General features: G+C 46.4%; 2 protein-coding genes across 2 annotated transcripts in view; one reads left to right on the top strand and one right to left on the bottom strand.

Moving 5' to 3' along the window:
• PDCD10 (programmed cell death 10) overlaps positions 1–7,969 on the bottom strand; it is a 102,230-nt gene extending 94,261 nt beyond the window's left edge. The window contains exon 1 of the mRNA XM_075340657.1: positions 7,821–7,969. The gene's annotated coding sequence lies outside the window, so the exon portion shown is untranslated. The remainder of the gene's footprint in view (positions 1–7,820) is intronic.
• A 247-nt stretch (positions 7,970–8,216) lies between these two features.
• SERPINI1 (serpin family I member 1) overlaps positions 8,217–20,457 on the top strand; it is a 67,586-nt gene continuing 55,345 nt past the window's right edge. Inside the window, exon 1 of the mRNA XM_075340655.1 lies at positions 8,217–8,342. The gene's annotated coding sequence lies outside the window, so the exon portion shown is untranslated. The remainder of the gene's footprint in view (positions 8,343–20,457) is intronic.

Genomic DNA, 20,457 nt, shown 5'->3' with positions numbered 1-20,457 from the left:
TTTGATAGGTAAGAAAAGGGAATATGTGGGTCGGGTTTTGCATCTATTCCCAGCCCCGTCTGCCTGCCCTTGGTATTCTACATTCTGTACAGCATCTTAACCATCATTGTTAAAAGGGGGTTTTCCCACAGTGCACACCAAGCGCTGTAACAAAAGCACATACTCCGCTTCTATTAGTCCAGCGAAAGCCATACATGCTTCGGCTGCCATGGTGACATGTCAACAGCTCACATCAGTCTATGGGGACCAGAATCCGGCACGTAAAAATGGCCCTGACGAAGGCTCTAAGGCTGAAACACGTGTAGGGACGGGCGAATTTTGTGTGTAAAGCTGGGTTTACACACTGCAACATCTCAAACGACATCGCTGTAACGTCACCGGTTTTGTGACGCAATAGCGATGTTGTTTGCAATGTTGCAGTGTGTGAAACCTATCAGCGACCCGGCCCCTGCTGTGAAGTTGTAATCGTTACAAATCGTTCAGGACCATTCCTAGGTCCTTTGTTTCCCGCTGTGCAGCATGCATCGCTACAAAGTTTCAGTGTGTGAAAGACTTTGCAGCGACTTTGTTAGCAACTTCCCTTTCAAAAGGCTGCTTATCAACGTCCCCAACAACCAGCTAGGTCGCTCTGCAGGTCCGGATCGCTGTTGCGTTGTTGGCCAGGTTTGCCTGTTTGACAGCTCACCAGCGACTCACCAGAGACTTAGGGAGGTCGCTGTTACGTCACAAAACCGGTGACGTTACAGCGATGTCCTTTGCGATGTTGCAGTGTGTAAACCCAGCTTAACTTTTTACCTCTTTGGCGACTACACATCACTGTTAATTGTCTGCTCTATTTTACTGGGGTATACCATTCACATGTGATTAATATATTAACCCCCTAGTGTGTTTTTTGGAGCAGAGCTATTTATAGCTCTTATAGCTTTTGTACAGTTGCATCAAGAGATCTTTCTCCCTCCTGCTGTTCCTTGTTGGTGCCTACTTGTTCCTTTTATTCATACTTTGCTCTTAATGTATCTAAATAAAAATTATATTTTATCTGCCTATTTGCTTTGTTCTCTTTTTGGCTATTTCTATGCATTCTGTTGCACATAGCCTGGGTTGATTGCCCTCTTACAACCATGCTTGGAGTTTACCATGGAACGCTAATATTTATTTGTAACTTTCCCCTTTGCATTGGCAACTTTTTGGTTTTACATAAAAATGGTAGTAGAAGGGACAGGAAGCTTGGAGCAAGCGCTTCATATTTACAGAGTCTCCGTCGCAGCTGTAATTGCTTCCGCGATAGCTCATTATTGCTCATCCATATTCACTGCTCCCCCGCCCACCAGTAGTCCCCGCACCTGTGATTGGTTGCAGTCAGACACACCCCCCAGCTTGTGAGAGTGTGTCTACAACCAATGACACTGCTTGTCTGCGGGTCCCTGTAGATTGGAGTAAAAATAAATAATCGTAGGGCCCCCCCCCCCCTTCCCCAATTACCATATTTTTCGCTTTATAAGACGCACTTCTCCTTCCAAAAATTTGGGAGGAAAATGGGGGGTGCGTCTTATAATCCGAATATAGCGGTACCTGGGGGTCCTGTCTGTGCGACGATCGGGCAGCCGGGTGCCTGTGGCTGCGTGCGGTGGCAGCCGGGTGCTGTGTGCCAGCGGCAGGCGGCTGCCGCCCTCACACAGGCACTCTGCTGCCGCCCGCACACAAGCACAGGTACCCTGCCGCTTGCACGCAGGGTGGGCAGGCAGCCTGCTGGCTGCCACTGTGCGTGCGGGGCGGGCGGCTGTGCAGCAAGTTACCCAGTTTGTCTGCGATCCCACTTTCAAATGATGGCGCCGGGAGCGTGCGCAGATGGAGCTCTTGGATGAGAGCTCGATCTGCGCACGCACCGCTCCGGGCACCATTACTTGAATCGGGACCATGGACACACTGGGAAAACACCGCATCGGTTTGCCCCACCACTAAGCCATCAACGCCGCTGCCACCACTGAGCCACCATTTGAGCCGGGACCGCGGACACTCACCCGACCCCGCCGCGCCTGCCGCCACCACGAACCCCGCCGCCACCACGAACCCCGCCGCGCCTGCCGCCACCACGAACCCCGCCGCGCCTGCCAGCACAACCTGTGCCTCCTGTGACCTGCTTCATCACCACTGCTGCCCCCCTCCGGTAAGAGAACACCGGAGTATAAGACGGACCCAATTTTTCTTTTTTTTACCTTTATGTCTTTAAATTTGGGGTGCGTCTTATAATCTGGTGTGTCTTATAAAGCGAAAAATACGGTATATCAGCCATGATAAAGCATAAAGCTACAGGCTGCAGCAACCAGCCATGCGCTTATCTTGGCTGTGTATCGAGAAGAAGACGCGCATATGGCTTCCCCCCCCCCCCCCCCAAATTATTTAAATAATTAAAATACAAAAAAAAAAAAAAAAACCCCCACACGTTGTCCAGTGTTCCCCACCCCCATTTTGATATCCAGCCATGATAAAACTTGAAAACTGGGGAGACCCCCCGCCCCAAACTGTCTGTAACCGCCCAGAATTGCCACATCCATTAGATGTGACCAACCTGGCACATCCCGATTGCCCTAGTGTGGTGGCCATTGGGGTAATAAGGGGTTAATCGCAGCTCACAGCTGCCACTAAGCCCCAGATTAGCAATTGGAGGAGTCTATAAGGGCCCCCGTTACTAATTTGTAAGTGAAAAGAAATAAAACACAAACATTGAAAAAAATCCTTTAATTGAAATAAACAAAAAGAAAAAAAAAAAAAAATTTCACCAATTAACTCCCAAAATATCCAGGTTGACGTAATCCAGAGGAGGTCCCAAGATTCCAGCTCTGCTACATGTGAAGAAGTCACATGTCACAACACGTGGCCATAGAACAATGACTACCTGCTGTAAGCTTCAGGTAGAGCATGTGCCACACGATGACTTCAGGTTATTTGTGGAAGATCGTGGGAACCTCCAGCTGTGACTGCAAATAGTCTGAGTGACAGTACCGCTCATCGCCCGCCTGTCAGTCAGTCTGCCTGAAGCTGACAGCCGGCGGTCATTGTTCTTTGGCCACACGCTGTCATTTCAGATGTAGCAGAGCTGGAATCCTCATGGGATCTTGTGTGGATTACCTCAGACCTTCAGGGGTATTTTTAGTGTTAATAAAGTGGTTAAAGAGGGTGTTTTCTTTGTATTTTATTTCAAATAAAGGATTATTTTGGTGTTTGCATTTATTTTCTTCCACTTACAGATTAGAAATTGGGGGGGGGGGGCAAAAAGCATGGGTCTCCCCAGTCTAAAACTACCAGCCCCTCAGGCATCAAAATTGAGTGTGGGGGGGGGGGGGGGGGGGGAGGGGGAGAGACTGCAAGCTGTTTGTTGTTTTTTTCCTTTTTAATGTAAGAAAAACCCTGCGTGCGGTTCCTCTTTGATACACAGGCAAGATAAGCGCATGGGTGGGGCCTGCTGCTGTATGCTTTAACTGTGCTGGGAATCATAACATGGGGGGGGGGGGGACCCTATGCCATCTTTTTTTTTTATACTAAGATTAATTCCCAACATCCACACCTTTAAGCGGGGCCTAAAAATGAATTTCTTTAGACTATCACCTCACTGGGCCCTTTCTGCCCTTCATAAAAATTTACTTCTAATTCTTGTCCCCTGTATCTGTATAAATTCTGGCCGATGACTGGTTCATGCAGCTGGTTTTGATTCCCCTATTAAATCAATGGCTGGACCATATATGACAAGCTTTTCTCCCCCATTCACCTTTTGTGCCTCCCCTATTTCCTCATAGACTGTAATCTTACGAGTAGGGCCCTCACTCCTCCTGGTATCTTAATTTTGTATTGTCTCACATTGTCTGTACATGTCCCCTCTGAATTGTAAAGCGCTGCAGAATATGTTGGCGCTATAGAAATAAAACTTATATTATAAGATAGTGGTCTATGATTGATTGCAGTCAAACACTGTCACACAGGCTGGGGGCACGTCTGATTGCAACCAAAGACGTAAGGACTGCCGGTGGCCAGGGAAAGCCGTGCATATGCATGAGGCTAATAAGCGGCCCCGGAAGTGAATGCGCTGCCGCGAGAGCAGTTCCAGCCGCACCAGAGCTTCAGTAAGTATGAAGCTCTTGCTTCATTATTTATTTATTTTACTTTACTAGGTGCTCATGAGCCGGAATTCTTGAGAATTACGGGCCTAGGTCCGGCACATTTGAAACCACACGCATCAGGACTTTTACAATCAGGGTCCACCCATCACTAATCAGTAAGGAAAATCTCAAGGAAAAAAAAAAAAAAAAAAAAAAGTATTGAGAGTGCAAGCTTTTGCCATGCAGTGAACATTGTTTTCATCGACGTGTCACATGACTGCATTGGTTTGGGAAAAACAAACAAACCACAAACATGAGGTCCTCTTTAAATGACTCAGGATGCCAGACAGGCATGTGACCGCTGCACCCAATCACTGCCTGGAGGTAGGTTCCCACTACACCCAGCGATTGGCTGAGCACATCGAGCAAGATAAAGTGTTGAAATAGGGATGTATGGACCAGTGGAGTCTTAGGTCATTCCGACCATCAAATGCATGTAGCCGTCACAGCCCCGATGAGGCCTTAAAACATTCTCTCTCTTAGGTTATGTGCCCACGGGGACAGTGTCCTGCGGTTATATCCGCAAGACATTCCCCAGGTGCTCCCAGAAATCCGCAACAGAACTTTCTCTGTTTCAATGCTGCGGATATACAGCGGAATGTCGTGAGGATATGGTGCGGGCATTCTGCATTGAGGATACAGTACCATGGCTTCGGCACTGCATCCTCAATGCAGAACAAGTGCTGCAGTGATCGGGTTGCTCATACTCACCTCCATCATGCAGCACCTCGCTTTCCGGCGGCCGGGTCACTGTCAGCGTCTGGTCTGGTGCACTGTGCTGGAGGTGGGCGGGCCTGAACTAGCTCCGGCTGTCACATGACCGGAGCTCGTGCAGGCCCCGCCCACCTCTTCCTTCCTGTACCTGGCTGGATCCACCGCGCTGCTGTACACCGGATGGAGAAAGTGACTCGGGTCTCTATCAAGGCAGGCAAGTATGGGACCCTGCGGAGAAATCCGCAACAATTGACATGCTGCAGATTGTTCCGCACGATTTCCGCTGCGGAAAAATCCGCAGCGTGGGCACAGCATTTCCCAAATGCCATAGAAATGGCTGGGAAGTAGCTGAGCTGCAGATTTCTGGAAAATCCGCGGCTTTTCCGCGAGAAATCTGCGGCAAAATCCACGCATTTTCCGCAGCGTGGGCGCATAGCCTTATTCTGGCTTTTGTCAAATATAAATCATTTTGGTTCCTAATTGACCTAAAACGGGAAAGGTTTATTCTGATTTCATGTCAGATAGTGAGAAAAACATGCATATGTGTCTTTATATAGTGTATGGAAACTTCTGGTTTCAGTTGTATTTTCGGAGTTTGAGTTGGTCCATTTTATAGAGACTCCAGCAAAATGGACAGACTCCAACTCCACAGCCCTGACACACAGGTTATCAGTGGGGTCCGGCCTCTATATACAAACACACAGGTGAGCGGCAAGGCCCGGCCTATATCTATCTATCTATCTATCTATCTATACACACACACACACACACAGGTGAGCGGCAGGGCCCGGCCTCCATATACACACACACACAGGTGAGCGGCAGGGCCCGGCCTCCATATACACACACACACAGGTGAGCGGCAGGGCCCGGCCTCCATATACACACACACACAGGTGAGCGGCAGGGCCCGGCCTCCATATACACACACACACAGGTGAGCGGCAGGGCCCGGCCTCCATATACACACACACACAGGTGAGCGGCAGGGCCCGGCCTCCATATACACACACACACAGGTGAGCGGCAGGGCCCGGCCTCCATATACACACACACACAGGTGAGCGGCAGGGCCCGGCCTCCATATACACACACACACAGGTGAGCGGCAGGGCCCGGCCTCCATATACACACACACACACACAGGTGAGCGGCAGGGCCCGGCCTCCATATACACACACACACAGGTGAGCGGCAGGGCCCGGCCTCCATATACACACACACACAGGTGAGCGGCAGGGCCCGGCCTCCATATACACACACACACAGGTGAGCGGCAGGGCCCGGCCTCCATATACACACACACACAGGTGAGCGGCAGGGCCCGGCCTCCATATACACACACACACAGGTGAGCGGCAGGGCCCGGCCTCCATATACACACACACACAGGTGAGCGGCAGGGCCCGGCCTCCATATACACACACACACAGGTGAGCGGCAGGGCCCGGCCTCCATATACACACACACACAGGTGAGCGGCAGGGCCCGGCCTCCATATACACACACACACAGGTGAGCGGCAGGGCCCGGCCTCCATATACACACACACACAGGTGAGCGGCAGGGCCCGGCCTCCATATACACACACACACAGGTGAGCGGCAGGGCCCGGCCTCCATATACACACACACAGGTGAGCGGCAGGGCCCGGCCTCCATATACACACACACAGGTGAGCGGCAGGGCCCGGCCTCCATATATACACACACACAGGTGAGCGGCAGGGCCCGGCCTCCATATATACACACACACACAGGTGAGCGGCAGGGCCCGGCCTCCATATATACACACACACACAGGTGAGCTGCAGGGCCCGGCCTCCATATATACACACACACACAGGTGAGCTGCAGGGCCCGGCCTCCATATATACACACACACACAGGTGAGCTGCAGGGCCCGGCCTCCATATATACACACACACAGGTGAGCGGCAGGGCCCGGCCTCCATATATACACACACAGGTGAGCTGCAGGGCCCGGCCTCCATATATACACACACACAGGTGAGCTGCAGGGCCCGGCCTCCATATACACACACACAGGTGAGCTGCAGGGCCCGGCCTCCATATATACACACACACACACACACACACACAGGTGAGCTGCAGGGCCCGGCCTCCATATATACACACACAGGTGAGCGGCAGGGCCCGGCCTCCATATACACACACACAGGTGAGCTGCAGGGCCCGGCCTCCATATACACACACACAGGTGAGCTGCAGGGCCCGGCCTCCATATATACACACACACACACACACAGGTGAGCGGCAGGGCCCGGCCTCCATATATATATACACACACACACACACAGGTGAGCGGCAGGGCCCGGCCTCCATATACACACAGGTGAGCTGCAGGGCCCGGCCTCCATATATACACACACAGGTGAGCGGCAGGGCCCGGCCTCCATATACACGCACACAGGTGAGCTGCAGGGCCCGGCCTCCATATATATACACACACAGGTGAGCGGCAGGGCCCGGCCTCCATATATACACGCACAGGTGAGCGGCAGGGCCCGGCCTCCATATATATACACACACAGGTGAGCTGCAGGGCCCGGCCTCCATATATACACGCACAGGTGAGCGGCAGGGCCCGGCCTCCATACACACCTCACAGGAATGTGCACACTCCGGGCCCGGCCTGGTTACGGCCGCGGCGGGTGGATCATTAACCCTTCCTCTGCTGGTCGGCAGTGATTCAGCAGGGCAGACATGGCTGCAGGCAGGACGAGGAGCCCGATCCCTGGTGATCAGGGGCTGAGCTCAGGGAAGCCCCTGCTGACCACATCTGCCCCGGGCAGCAGCCAGTACTGCTGGGAGCTCAGCACGGCACCGGTCCCCTGCCTCCTCCGGGCCCGGCATTACTCAGCACACACTGCACGGTACCGGAGCGCCGGTGTCGCGGCCCTCGCCGCTGCATAGCACACATCCAGGCTACCTGTGAGCCGGCGAGCGGATGAGACAGCCCCCGCCTTCGTGCTCCCACCACTGCTCCGGAGTCCCTGTCACCGGAAGTCCGCTCTAGGAAGTGTCTGCCGTCCTGAAGAAGAAATAAGGCGTTGCCCGGAATCAGTCCGACGAGTTTACCTTTCAAGGAGGCGTGGCTACCACATACATAGGCAACACATTTTGGGCTGATGGGAGTTGTAGTTTTTGTTTACGCTTTTTCTATGCTTACGACCTGGTGAATGAACTACATTTCCCGTCGTGCTTTTTGATGCCGAGGCATTCCATAACAAACACGCTGCTTGTCAAATAGGGAGCGGAAGTGTTAGAGACAGAATGGTGATGTTTAGCCAATCAGCGGCGCGGAAGGGGGCGGCCCTACGTGATTGGCTGTTAGGTGACAACATGCGGGCGCTACGGGGAAAGCTGTGGTGAAGCATAGAGCGATCGTGCAGTCAGCTGGAGGAGGAGACGGCGGAGCAGCAGCACGGAGCGGAGGCGCCGGCGGGCTGAGGTGAGGAGCGAGAGCGCACATTGGCTGCTGCCAGGACCAGTGCAGAGGACCTGCTGCTGCCTCCATCCCCAGCATCACCTGCCTGTGCCGCTAGCGCGCTGGTCTCCATGGTGATCACTGAGCCCCATCATTGCTGTGGGGTGACCAGGGGCGGCAGATCACTGCTGGGCACAGCTATGCCAGATGCGCTGCCACTGGGCAATGATGCTGCTGTGGTGGCACACGTGAGATCTCTACAGATGGAGGTGGGCAGGGGCTATATGTAAGAATGGGAAGATGCCATCTCCTGGGTGGTGAGGAATGATGATTGTTATGTGATCTCCTGGATTGTTATAATATTTTTATTATAATTATCATCATTTTTATCATCATTATTATATGATCCCCTGGATGATGATGATGATGATGATGGAGATGTCCATATTTCCGCCTTATTTTCCTATGTGTTATCCTTATTATTGTGCTTTCTTTGTCAGACTTCCTTTGTATTCCTAAAAAAAAATTGTTTAAAAGAACAGAGAGTCCTCAGTGGTTGATACCTTTTAATGGCTAACTGAAAAGATGGTAATAATAGCAAGCTTTCCAGACTACTCAGGTCTCTTCATCAGGCATGGTATAACACAAAATCTGAAGAGTTTGTATTCCTAGGCATTGGTACATTATAAAGTTTTCAGAATGATGTGCCCGGTCTGATGGGCGCCCGGACAATACTTTGTGGCTGGTCAGTGTCATGGCGTCCTTTGCATATATTGATTGTGGCTCCTATGGATGACAGAGAGCAGCCAGTGCACTGCTTCACTTGAGGAAAGATGCGTCTCTAGGGAGAGGGCAGACATGAGGTGTGCCTGGGGGCACCGCCATGCCCCTTCTCCATTATCTGGGCAGTTAGGTACAGGGTTAGGGCAGCACACTGAATCCTTGCCCCCTATGAGGGAAACCTGTGGCCCTGGATACATAACCCGGTAACAAAGCTTCTTCTTATCCAGAACTGACTGACTGTGCATACGTTGCCTCATTCCAAAAAGTGAAAACTTTTTTCTTGCAAGTTGGCAATGTCACTTACATACCCCAACCATTATTCTTCAGTCTGTTTTATTTCTGTTGAGTGAAAAATATTGTGAACCTCAGAGGATGAAGTAGGAATAAAGATCAGGTCTTGATTTATTACCCGGAGTAATACGTGCCTGCAGGCGCGGGATTATTTTAGGCAGCGCTTTTTATGGACCGCGTTCAGAAACCTGTGCGCCTCCAGCTGTTGTAAACCACAGCTCTGGTGTGTGCCAGTTGGCAGGACTTGCTGGGACTAACTGACTTTACAAAGGCTTGGCACCCACATGTGGCGGCTCGCTAGTATACATAATAAGAAAACTACGGCCGGAGCTGCCCGTGGGCTTTTATTGTGGCTGCAGGTGCTGCTGTAGGCAGGTGCGGTAGGATTACATGCACAGTAATTAGAAGATATTGCCCTACTTTTTTATCTCTTGTTTTACAGAAGCTCAAAATATCATTTTCTATAGCAAATGGGAAAGAGGCCTGGAGGGAAAAACCCAATACACTAAGATTGTGGAAAGATCGGAGTCCGTGCGCACCCTACACTGTCCTCACTGTTCTTAATACTTTTCTTACGTGCAGAGATCTGAGTCTGTGCGCACCATGTTTCCAAAACGCAACATGTAGCATTTTTTGCCTCCGACAAAAAACTGCAGCTCACCGGATCCTGTATATTGCAGCACTAGCTGAAATGTATTTCAATGGGCGGCGGGTCCTGTGTTCCCACTTGCGGTAGTATGCGGCTGGAATGATCCTTTTTGCCGTTGAAAACATGGTGAAAAGGACATAGTTTTCTTCCAAATGCTTCAAAATCTTTATTCAAACCTAAAATCTATAATATACATTTATGTATTAATAAATATATAAATTTCAATCTTGCTTACTTCCTAATATATATATTTTATCTCTCTATCGATCGATACATCTACGTCTCTCTTCATTATCTAACTATTGGATTTGCTAATTTTTTATTTTTTTTTATTTTTTTTTACAAATCTCTATTTTCTCTTGGTCGGTCGGTCTCTCTCTCTGTCTCTCTCTGTCCATGTCGGTCTGTCCCTCTCCCCCCTCTGTCATACTCACCGATGACCGACGTGGCACTGCACAGCGTTCACACTGCTCTGGCAGCTTCTCCACTTTTGAAAAAGCTGTCCGCTCATTATTCAATCTCGTATTCCCTGCTTTCCCCGCCCACTGGTGCCTATGATTGGTTGCAGTCAGACACGCCCCCACAATGAGTGACAGCTGTCTCACTGCAACCAATCACAGCTGCCGGTGGGCGGGTCTATATCATGAAGTAAAATAAATAAATAATTTTAAAAAAAATAGCGTGCGGTTCCCCCCAATTTAGATACCAGCCAGGGTAAAGCCATACGAATGAAGGCTGGTATTCTCAGGATGGAGAGCTCCACGTTATGGGGAGCCCCCCAGCCTAAAAATATCAGCCAGCAGCCACCCAGAATTGCCGCATCCATTAGATGTCACAGTCCCGGAACTGTACCCGGCTCATCCCGAATTGCCCTGGTACGGTAGCAATCAAGGTAATACGGAGTTAATGGCAGCAGCCCATAGCTGCCACTGAGTCCTAGGTTAATCATTGCTGATGTCTCCCTAAGATACCTTCCATGATTAACCTGTTAGTTAAAGAAAATTAAGACATACACCAAAAAAATCCTTTATTTGTAATAAATGACGAAAAACAACAACCTCTTTCACCACTTTATTAACGTCCCCAATTACTCTTCCATGTCCAACGTAATCCACCGAGGTCCCACGACGACTCTATCAGCCCTGCTACATCAGAAGCTGACAGAGAGCGGTCACAGACCACGACCGCTCTCTGTGACCGCCCCACAGCGACTGAAGTGAGTCGCGCTATGAGCGATGACGTCACTCAGGTTACCTGCGGCCACAGATCTCAGCGGGAGGACTTCAGCTGTGGCTGCGAGTAACCTCAGTGACTGCACCGCTGATAGCGCAGATCACTTCTGTCACTCATGGGATTTGCGGGCACCGGTGAGAACATCACTTGTGACAGAAAATCAGGCCACGACACACAGAGCCGCGGGATGACCATGAAGTCGGGTGAAGTTCATCCGACTTCATTCTGATCGCGCGGCTCTATCTGTGTCTGCTGTCAGCGGCCATGTAGCAGAGCTGAATGGCAGGTGACATAGTAAAAACGGATCCGTCAAAACTAAGCCAAAAAACAGCACCCAAACGCAAGTGAACTGTCCGTTTTTATGCTGGATCCGGTTGAAGGATCCAGTTAAAAAAGTTCAGGTCACTAGCGGTGGCATGCGTTGGAATCCAAAAAAAACGGGTCCAGTAACATGCAGTTTGCGTTTTTTTGCCTTAAGGCAAAAAAACGCTGATGTGTAGCCAGCCTTACTTGAAAACTGTGGCCTGCTTAATATTGTGGAACATCCAGTTTTCCTTTTATTGGGCTCCCCTGCCAAACTAATTATCACAGGTATCTGAGATTGAATTCAGTGATCCAAAGAACCCTGAGACACAATACCATCAATGAGTTTCATTGAAAAACTAAAAAATTAATCGCTATGACACTTAAATCATATTTGCATAATAATTTGGATCATGGTGTATATCCAGCTTTATTACAGACCCTCTAGGGCACCCCAGCCTTCACCTTTATCGACCACTATCTAGATTTGCCTTGTCACTTTTTTCATTGCTGGAGGCTTTGGAATAATAAAAGATAAAAGTAGAATAAAGATAACCTGGCATGTAACCAGGAATTAATGTTGCTGTGTCAGAGAAATTCTGCATGTACTGATGCGTCCCCTACTCGTAGTGTGGTCCTGTCACATCTAATCCGAATACAGTGCTCAGAAGTGGCAGCGTAATGCTGCGCTCCGAAAGCGAGTGCTGGGGACGTTCCGACAAGTGACAACTTTCCTGTTGTGTTGTCACAATTCTTCTGTCGTTGTTGCTCCCAATTTACTCCCGTGTTTACCATGCTGACAGCATTAAAAATACATTAGTACTTGTGAGACATATCAGCCTTTCCCCTCACTCCTTGGTTTTCCTGTATTGTTGTACGATAGCTGCTGATGCTAGAGATACAGAATGGTAGTCTGTATAGTACAGGACCGAACCAGACAAATATTCTGTGCTGATTACTTTACATGTCAGCAATTAATGTGCAATGGAATTGGATATACTGGAGGTGTAAAAGATTTAGAGCCCGCTTTACACACTACAATATATCTTACGATGTGTCGGCGGGGTCACGTCGTAAGTGACGCACATTCGGCATCGTAAGGTACATTGCAGTGTGTGACAGGTACGTGCGATTGCGATTGAACGGTAAAACGTTCATCGCACGCACATCGTACATTCCTCATAAATTGAACGTGAGGTTGTTCATTGTACCCGGTGTAGCACACATCGCAGTGTGTGACACCCCGGGAACGATGAACAGCAGCTTACCTGCGTCCCGCGGCTCCTGTCGGCAATGCGGAAGGAAGGAGGTGGGCGGGATGTTTACGTCCCGCTCAGCTCCGCCCCTCCGCTTCTATTGGCCGGCTGCCGCGTGACGTCGATGTGACGCCAAACGTCCCTCCTACTCCAGGAAGTGGACGTTCGCCGCCCACATCGAGGTCGTATGGACGGGTAAGTACGTGTGATGGGGGTTAATCGTTTGTGCGGCACATTCAACAAAATTGAACGTGCCGCACATACGATGGGGGCGGTTACGATCGCATACGATATCTTATGCGAAATCGTAACATGTAAAGCAGGCTTTATTCTGCAAAATTGTTCAGTTTGTAGGGAAACTCCAATGGATCCCAAGGTTTTGACGTTGTCCGTGTGTAATGATGGCGTCTGATGCCGGTGCCGTACCTTGTACTTATCTGAATAATGCAATGTGAGGCCTGGGGAAGGGCATACTCTGAAGGTGCCCAAGGAGTCTGGTCTTAGAAGGCACGTCTTCCTTCAGAATGATTGGATTGTCATTTATTGTCTGAACCACTGGCAGTATGAATCCGAGCCTGGAATTGTTATTGTATTGTAGCCAGGTATGTATAACTCTGAAACCCTGCAATGTAGTAATCAAAAACCAGGCTGGGGACTATAGAGACAGACGTGACCAGTCCGGCTCCAGATGATTGACAGGTCTCCCTCTATGTACACTCATGGGAACATCAGGAGCAGGGCATAGCTGAAGAAAACTGGTCATGTCTCTCCCTATGGCCCCTGGATAGCTTTACAAAACTTTGTTTTCTTTGAAGTCCTGCAGAGCCCCAATAACGCAGCCAGGCTTTGACTCGTGTGGCCTAATATCTGGTGTCATAAATCTAATAACAAGTTCCCTGTAAAATAAAACCTAACCGAGAAACCATTTCTAGATCCCCCATGCTGCTTGTCAGTCTGGTCTGCAGGAGTTTCTGCATTTTCCCAAAATTTGTATTATGTATCTAGCAAGAACCCTGCGGAGAGCACAGTTCTGTCTGCAGGTTTTTGCTACCACGAGTGCGAGGAGCAAGTGTAGGTGCAGAAGATGTATTTGCAGAATGTGACTAAGTAACTATCACTGTGGTCCCTTTATTCTAAGGACCATGATTCAGACTCCTTCCTATAAGGAATAGATGGAATATCCTGGTTATATGCCCTTGCTTCCTTCAGTGGGAGACCCCTTTAGTACTTTTTGTGATAGGTGTTATATAAGTGACCTTACTGACTCATTCACTCTTCTACGATCCTACATGTCTAATCTGAATGATAAAGGTGTGTGACATATTCAGGAACATGGACACGTTTAGTATTTGGGGCAGGAATCTATGCACCATTTCTGCATCTCTTGGCAGGAAGAACTCAGCAGAAAAAACGTGAGTTTTTTTATGTGCATTTTTGGTGCCGATTTTTCCCATTCATTAGAATAAATGAAATCTGCAGCAAAAACGCTGTAAGAATTGACATCTCCAGATTTCATTCTGTACTAATTGCAAGGGGAAAATCCTCAAGGTGTGCAGGAGACTGCAGGATCCTTACTGACTTTTCTGCCATCAGAAATCCCTTCAGGTTTTCTGACAAATCTGAACTTAAAAATGCAATAAAAACGCAAGGTGTGCAGACAGCCTTAGTGTATAATGAGGAAGCTTTTCCGTCAATGTATACATCCAGGCCGACGGTGCCGGTGTGCGCCACAAAGGCAAAGCTTTCTCCAGTACAGGTATTACCTAGAAATAGAGCGATGTGATACATTTTGGATGAAATGCTGTAATACAGCTTTGTGTCGTTTTTTCCTTTTGCTCCCTAAGTGTACATAATGTGCCGCCTCTGTAAATAATCTCATACATTTAGATCTGCCGGTTCACTTCTCTTTGCTCTCGATGATTACTTCTGGTGGAGACTATCAGCTTTTCCAAGAGTAAACATTGCAAAATTCTATATCCAAACAGAGAGTAATGAAGTGGTAATCTGCCGTGCGTCCATGCTGGCACTCGCCATCTGCTGTCAGTGCGAGGGCACGTCCAGGAATAAGTACAGCTGGGCTGGCCAGAGTTCATGATGGCAGTGGGTGTGGTAGTGCCAGAGGGAGCGGAGATGTTAAGGTGCGGTATACATTTGCTTTCCAGTTTTTATAGCTCTTCTATTCGACATGTTTGTCATGTCCAAAATCTGCCGCTCAGAAAGTAGAGCTCCAGCATAAGGTGCTAGCTATACCCCGCAGCCCCTTATATATGCTAATTCCTGTGTGCGTACTGCTTGGCGGCACATCAATTTCTCCAGCTGCACAGCAGTGCCCATAAGGCACAGACATATAGGCTAATGATAACGCTTCCGCCGTTATCATCTAACCGTCTGCTTGGCCCAGATGCCGACTAACAACAGATAATACGTTGAAAATTAGATTTGCGACGTCGTATTTATCCGGTCTCTGTATTTTGAAGTTTATGGTACATATAGTGAGAAGTGAACATGGAGCACACTTTTCTCATCAGATTTGGAAATAGAGCTTTATTTCTTTTACAAATCTTTTGCTGGATTTCCTGTTCTGTAAATTGTTGGAACTGTTGTGGAGGGAAATTTGTATAGGAGTGTAAGGCCACGTGCAAACGTTCAGTATTTGGTGAGGTTTTACCTCAGTATTTGTAAGGCCACATGCACACGTTCAGTATTTAGTGAGATTTTACCTCAGTATTTGTAAGGCCACGAGCACACGTTCAGTATTTAGTGAGGTTTTACCTCAGTATTTGTAAGGCCACGTGCAAACGTTTAGTATTTGGTGAGATTTTACCTCAGTATTTGTAAGGCCACGTGCAAACGTTCAGTATTTGGTGAGGTTTTACCTCAGTATTTGTAAGGCCACAAATACAGAAGTGGTGCCCGTGTTTCCATTATACTTTTCCTCTGATTGTACCACTCCTGGTTTTAGCTACAAATACTGAAGTAAAGAATCACCACATACCCAACATGTGTATGTGGCCTAAATGAGTGAGGATCTGTGAGACCTGCCTGTAGACTAATCTACAGCACATGATGTTGAGGGAAAGATGGACTGAACCCAGTCCTCAATCCTTCCATTGTCTTGGTGGAGATGCTTACTTGGATTGAGAGCACATGAACGCTCCTCCAAGTTAAGGGTACACGTGTTTAAGTGGAGCTGGAGACAGCAGTTGACAGAACAAATGTCTGGCCAACAGTTATTGATCGTATATAACCACTGTAGATGCTATATATAATTTTAGCTTAGCCCATCAATACATTGGAATGTTTTCTCTTTCCTTAAAGGGGTTGTCCACTACTAGAACAACTTGTTCTGATTCCACTGGTTTTCCCCAGTTAAAATAAAAGACCCTGTAGTCACCTTCCAAACCACAGTTACCGTCAGGGCTGGAGAAGCGCCAGAACGGGAGTTGAGTACAGGGTCTTTTATTTTAACTGGTGGAAACACATGGAATCAGAAGGGGGTAGTCCAAATCGTGGACAACCCCTTTAAAAGCAGTTGTCCCACTAACAAAGTTCATTTTAAACAATAGACCTTGGAATAAAAATAAGTTCCACAATTGCATGTGTTAAATAAACAAATGAATGTGGCCTTGTTTCTCCCCGATCCAGGAGTTGTGGTATGATCAGACCACGTCCCTTTATGGTCAGACACAGCCATTACACAGTACATAGTTTTATAAATGCTCCCCTGCTATCTTGGCACTGGCAAAAAATTTTAACACATCCAATTGTAAAACTAATTTTCAAGATCGATGATTAAGCCCTTTACCCCCCCAGATGATTTTCTGTTTTTCCGTAGTTTTTTATTTTTTTCTCTCCCGAGACCCGTAACTTTTTTTATTTTTCTATCAATCTTGCCACATAAGGTCTTATTTTTTGTGGAACGAGTTGTACTTTTAAATGAAACTGAGTTTTACCATATAGTATACTGGAAAACAGCAAAAAAATATTCCAAGTGCGGAAAAACTGCAAAAAAGTGCAATTGCACAATGATTTTTGGGATATTTTATTCACCCCGTTCACTAGGAGGTAAAACTGATGTATTGGTGTGATATCTCCGGTCGTAATGAGTTCATAGACACCAAACGTGTATAGATTTACTTTTATCTACGGGGTTAAAAAAAATTCAGAAGTTTGTCCGAAAAAAGTGGCACACTTTTTGTGCCATTTTCTGAAACCTGTAGCTTTCCTATTTTTAGGGATCTGTGGCTCAGTGATGGCTTATTCTTTTGTGTCTGATGTTTTTAATGAAAAAGGGGGGAAGGTCCAGCTCACCAGGGACTGACCTGCTGGTAGTAATTGGAATCCTGCGCACGGAACAAGGCTCGGCAACCATCCAATGTATAAATAGAAGGAGTTTCCAGCGCCAAGGATAAAATGTAAAATCCTTTTTTATTGAATAACAAGCAATAAAAATCCAGCAGGTACCATAATAAATGTCAGAAAAAATGCAGAACGCGTTTCGACGCTTCAGGTCTTAGTCATGTTCTGACTTAAAGTGTGACCAACTCCCTTTTATCGGATCCCTCCTCCACTAATTGTAATCACACGTGTAGGTTCACTCAAGGCAACTCCTCACATAGTAATTGCAAGAGATCCGAAAAATAGGAGTATACAATGGTAAATTCATATGGATGAAACATATAAAAATAACATAAAATGACATAATACAAAAATATATAGAATCACATACATGTTAAAAAATTGTGGACCGATTTCCCTTAATGGTTAATATAGGTACTATATATAATAGTCCAACAGGACACTCAATATATCAACAAATATGTGGTTTACATACCCTAAATGGAAAAGAGATTTTATTAAGAATCAAATTTATATTTAAGGGTCAGATTTATATCTAATGCAACATATAAATTTTTATATACCATATAAATGGCATACAAGTAGTGCACTGTATTGAAAAATATATATGTATTGTACACCAATCCAAAATTCCATGATTATTTTAAAGGGATGAATTCCATGATTTTATAGGTATAAGCATATAGATGAGAAAACGCAAAATATGAATTAGGGTGCAAGCTGAATTAGTCTCACTGAACACAGTCCTGATATAATAAGGAGAAAACAGGATCCGGTTATATTTAATAGTGTAATATCAGATCCTGACGGTTATTCAAACCTTCTGGATGTCTGGTATTAAGGGTGAAGATCCAGAAGGATTCCCTATTTAATAGTTTCCTTCTGTGATCTCCACCCCTAATCGGTCTGTGTATCTGTTCAACACCCATGAATTGGAAACCACTAACGTCACCCTTATGCACTAGGGCAAAGTGTTTAGATACCGCAGATATAGCAATTGCGTTCTGCTTGAAGACATCAGAAAGATGTCTTCTGATTCTAACTTTCAAAGGACCCGTCGTACAACCTGTATATTGAATATTGCAAAACTTGCATGTTATTAAATATACAACAAAGGTCGTATTACAATTAATTAATGTGTTTATATGAAATATTTTTTGATTTGAGGTAGACTGAAAGGTTTTTCCCTTTTGTGCATGACTGCACGCTTTGCATTTATTTGCACCACATTTGTAAAAACCTTTCAGAGTAATCCAAGAAGATCCCTCCCTGTGATCAATATCGCTCAAAAAAAGACTTGGAGAGAGAATGGTACCAAGGGTAGGGGCTCGTTTAGCAACACATTTGATATTATTTTTTGTCACTTGTTTCAAAATTGGGTCCTCACCAAGTATAGGTAGATATTTTTTCACTATTTTTGTAACAAGATCATATTGTTTGCTATAATTGGTAGAAAAAACAATATTACTTTGTTTCAATTTATTTTTATTTGAATTTTTATATAGTAAATCTGATCTATTTATTTGTGCCACTATAGATTTAGCTCAGTTGAGGACCCAATTGGGGTACCCTCTATCTGAGAGTCTATCGCAAATTAGAGCTTCTTCCTTGAAATAGTCACTAGGTTGGGAACAATTTCGTTTCATTCTAATTAACTCTCCCACTGGAATATTCTGTTTGGTCTGTAAATGGTGACACGAGTCTGCTGTTAGGATGGAATTGGTGGCAGTGGGTTTGCGGTATGGTTTAATAATAACCCTATCTGTATTTTCAGTACATAGTGTAATGTCCAAAAAATTCATAGTTGTCACATGATAAGACGATGTAAATTTTAAATTAAATTCATTATCGTTAATGTAGAGGAGAAAATCCTGTATGGTGTCAACTGGACCCGACCATATCATGAGCAGGTCGTCCAGATACCTGCCGTACCATTGCAGGCATCCGGAAAACCTGTTCTGGTCAGTGGATAAAAAATCTTCCTCCCACCTCGCCATTACAATATTTGCAAGCGAGGGGGAGAAGCGGGCCCCCATGCTAACTCCTCTACACTGTAGATAGAACTTTTTATCAAAAGAAAAATAATGATTCAAAAGAAAATCAACTGAGGAAACTATGAAATCCTTGAGACAGGTGTCATAATCGCTGAACCTATCCAGATGTTGAGATAGGCAGCGTAATGCAACACTATGAGGAATAGATGGATATAAGGATATCACGTCACATGATAGCCACAAAAAATGATTTTTCCACTCATATCCATCCAATGCTCTTACTACCTCTTTTGTATCCCTGATGTAGCCTGGTAAGTCCGGGATCAAAGGTTGAAGAAACTGATCTATCCAGCCTCCCAAATTTTCTCCCAGCGACCCAATACCCGAAACAATCGGTCGTAATGGGGGAGGGAAAAGATTTTTATGAATCTTTGGGAGGCAATGGTAGATTGGAACAACAGGGTTTTTATTAAACAAAAATTCTTTTGTTTTGTCATTAATGGCACCAGTACAATTACCTTCCTCCAAATTTTTTAATAATATATTGTTGTAATGTTTAGTTGGATCACCATTCAATTCAATATACGTATCAGGATCCTGTAGGTCCTGTAATACTAATTTTCTGTATAGACCTGAGTTCAGTAAGACAATGGCCCCCCCTTAAGTTTTTTAACTGCATGAGAGGACACACACAAGCTAGGGACCCCAACGTAGAGAAATACTTTGGCGTAGTGTTGGGGCTCTATTGCATTGATCAATTCAGTAGCTAAATTTCTCTTGATTCATATGTTCATGGCAGTAATGCAGATTCCATTTTTCACATTTTCACTCTTCATATAGCTATTGGATTTTTCAAGTCAGTATTCACACAGCAGTTTCTGCTATTCCATGTATTCCCCTTACATAGTCACTGGTGTGCATACCTTATCTCCCCATAATGGCCCCCCCTTTGTCCGCCTCCCTTATTATAATATCCGAATTAGTCCTCAATTCCTTGAGGGCCAATCTTTCCCGATGGCTCAGATTATCTCTGAGGGACCATTGTCTCACCCAACTCAATAAGGTCCCTAACAATAAGCTCCTGGAATAAATCCAGAATTTGGGGTCGTGATTGAATAGGATAATATTCTTTATTTGGGAGTGATGGTTGTATACTAGTGACAGATTTGTCCAATGATACACCAGTCTCAGCAGAAAGAAACCGTAAGGTCATTAGGCTTTTTTGTTCACAAAATGAGAGGAGGGAAACATTAGTATTATCAATATCAACG

The sequence above is a fragment of the Anomaloglossus baeobatrachus genome, chromosome 3 (assembly GCF_048569485.1).
Source record: "Anomaloglossus baeobatrachus isolate aAnoBae1 chromosome 3, aAnoBae1.hap1, whole genome shotgun sequence".
Taxonomy (NCBI): Eukaryota; Metazoa; Chordata; class Amphibia; order Anura; family Aromobatidae; genus Anomaloglossus; species Anomaloglossus baeobatrachus.
This window is presented reverse-complemented; position numbering and strand designations above follow the sequence as displayed.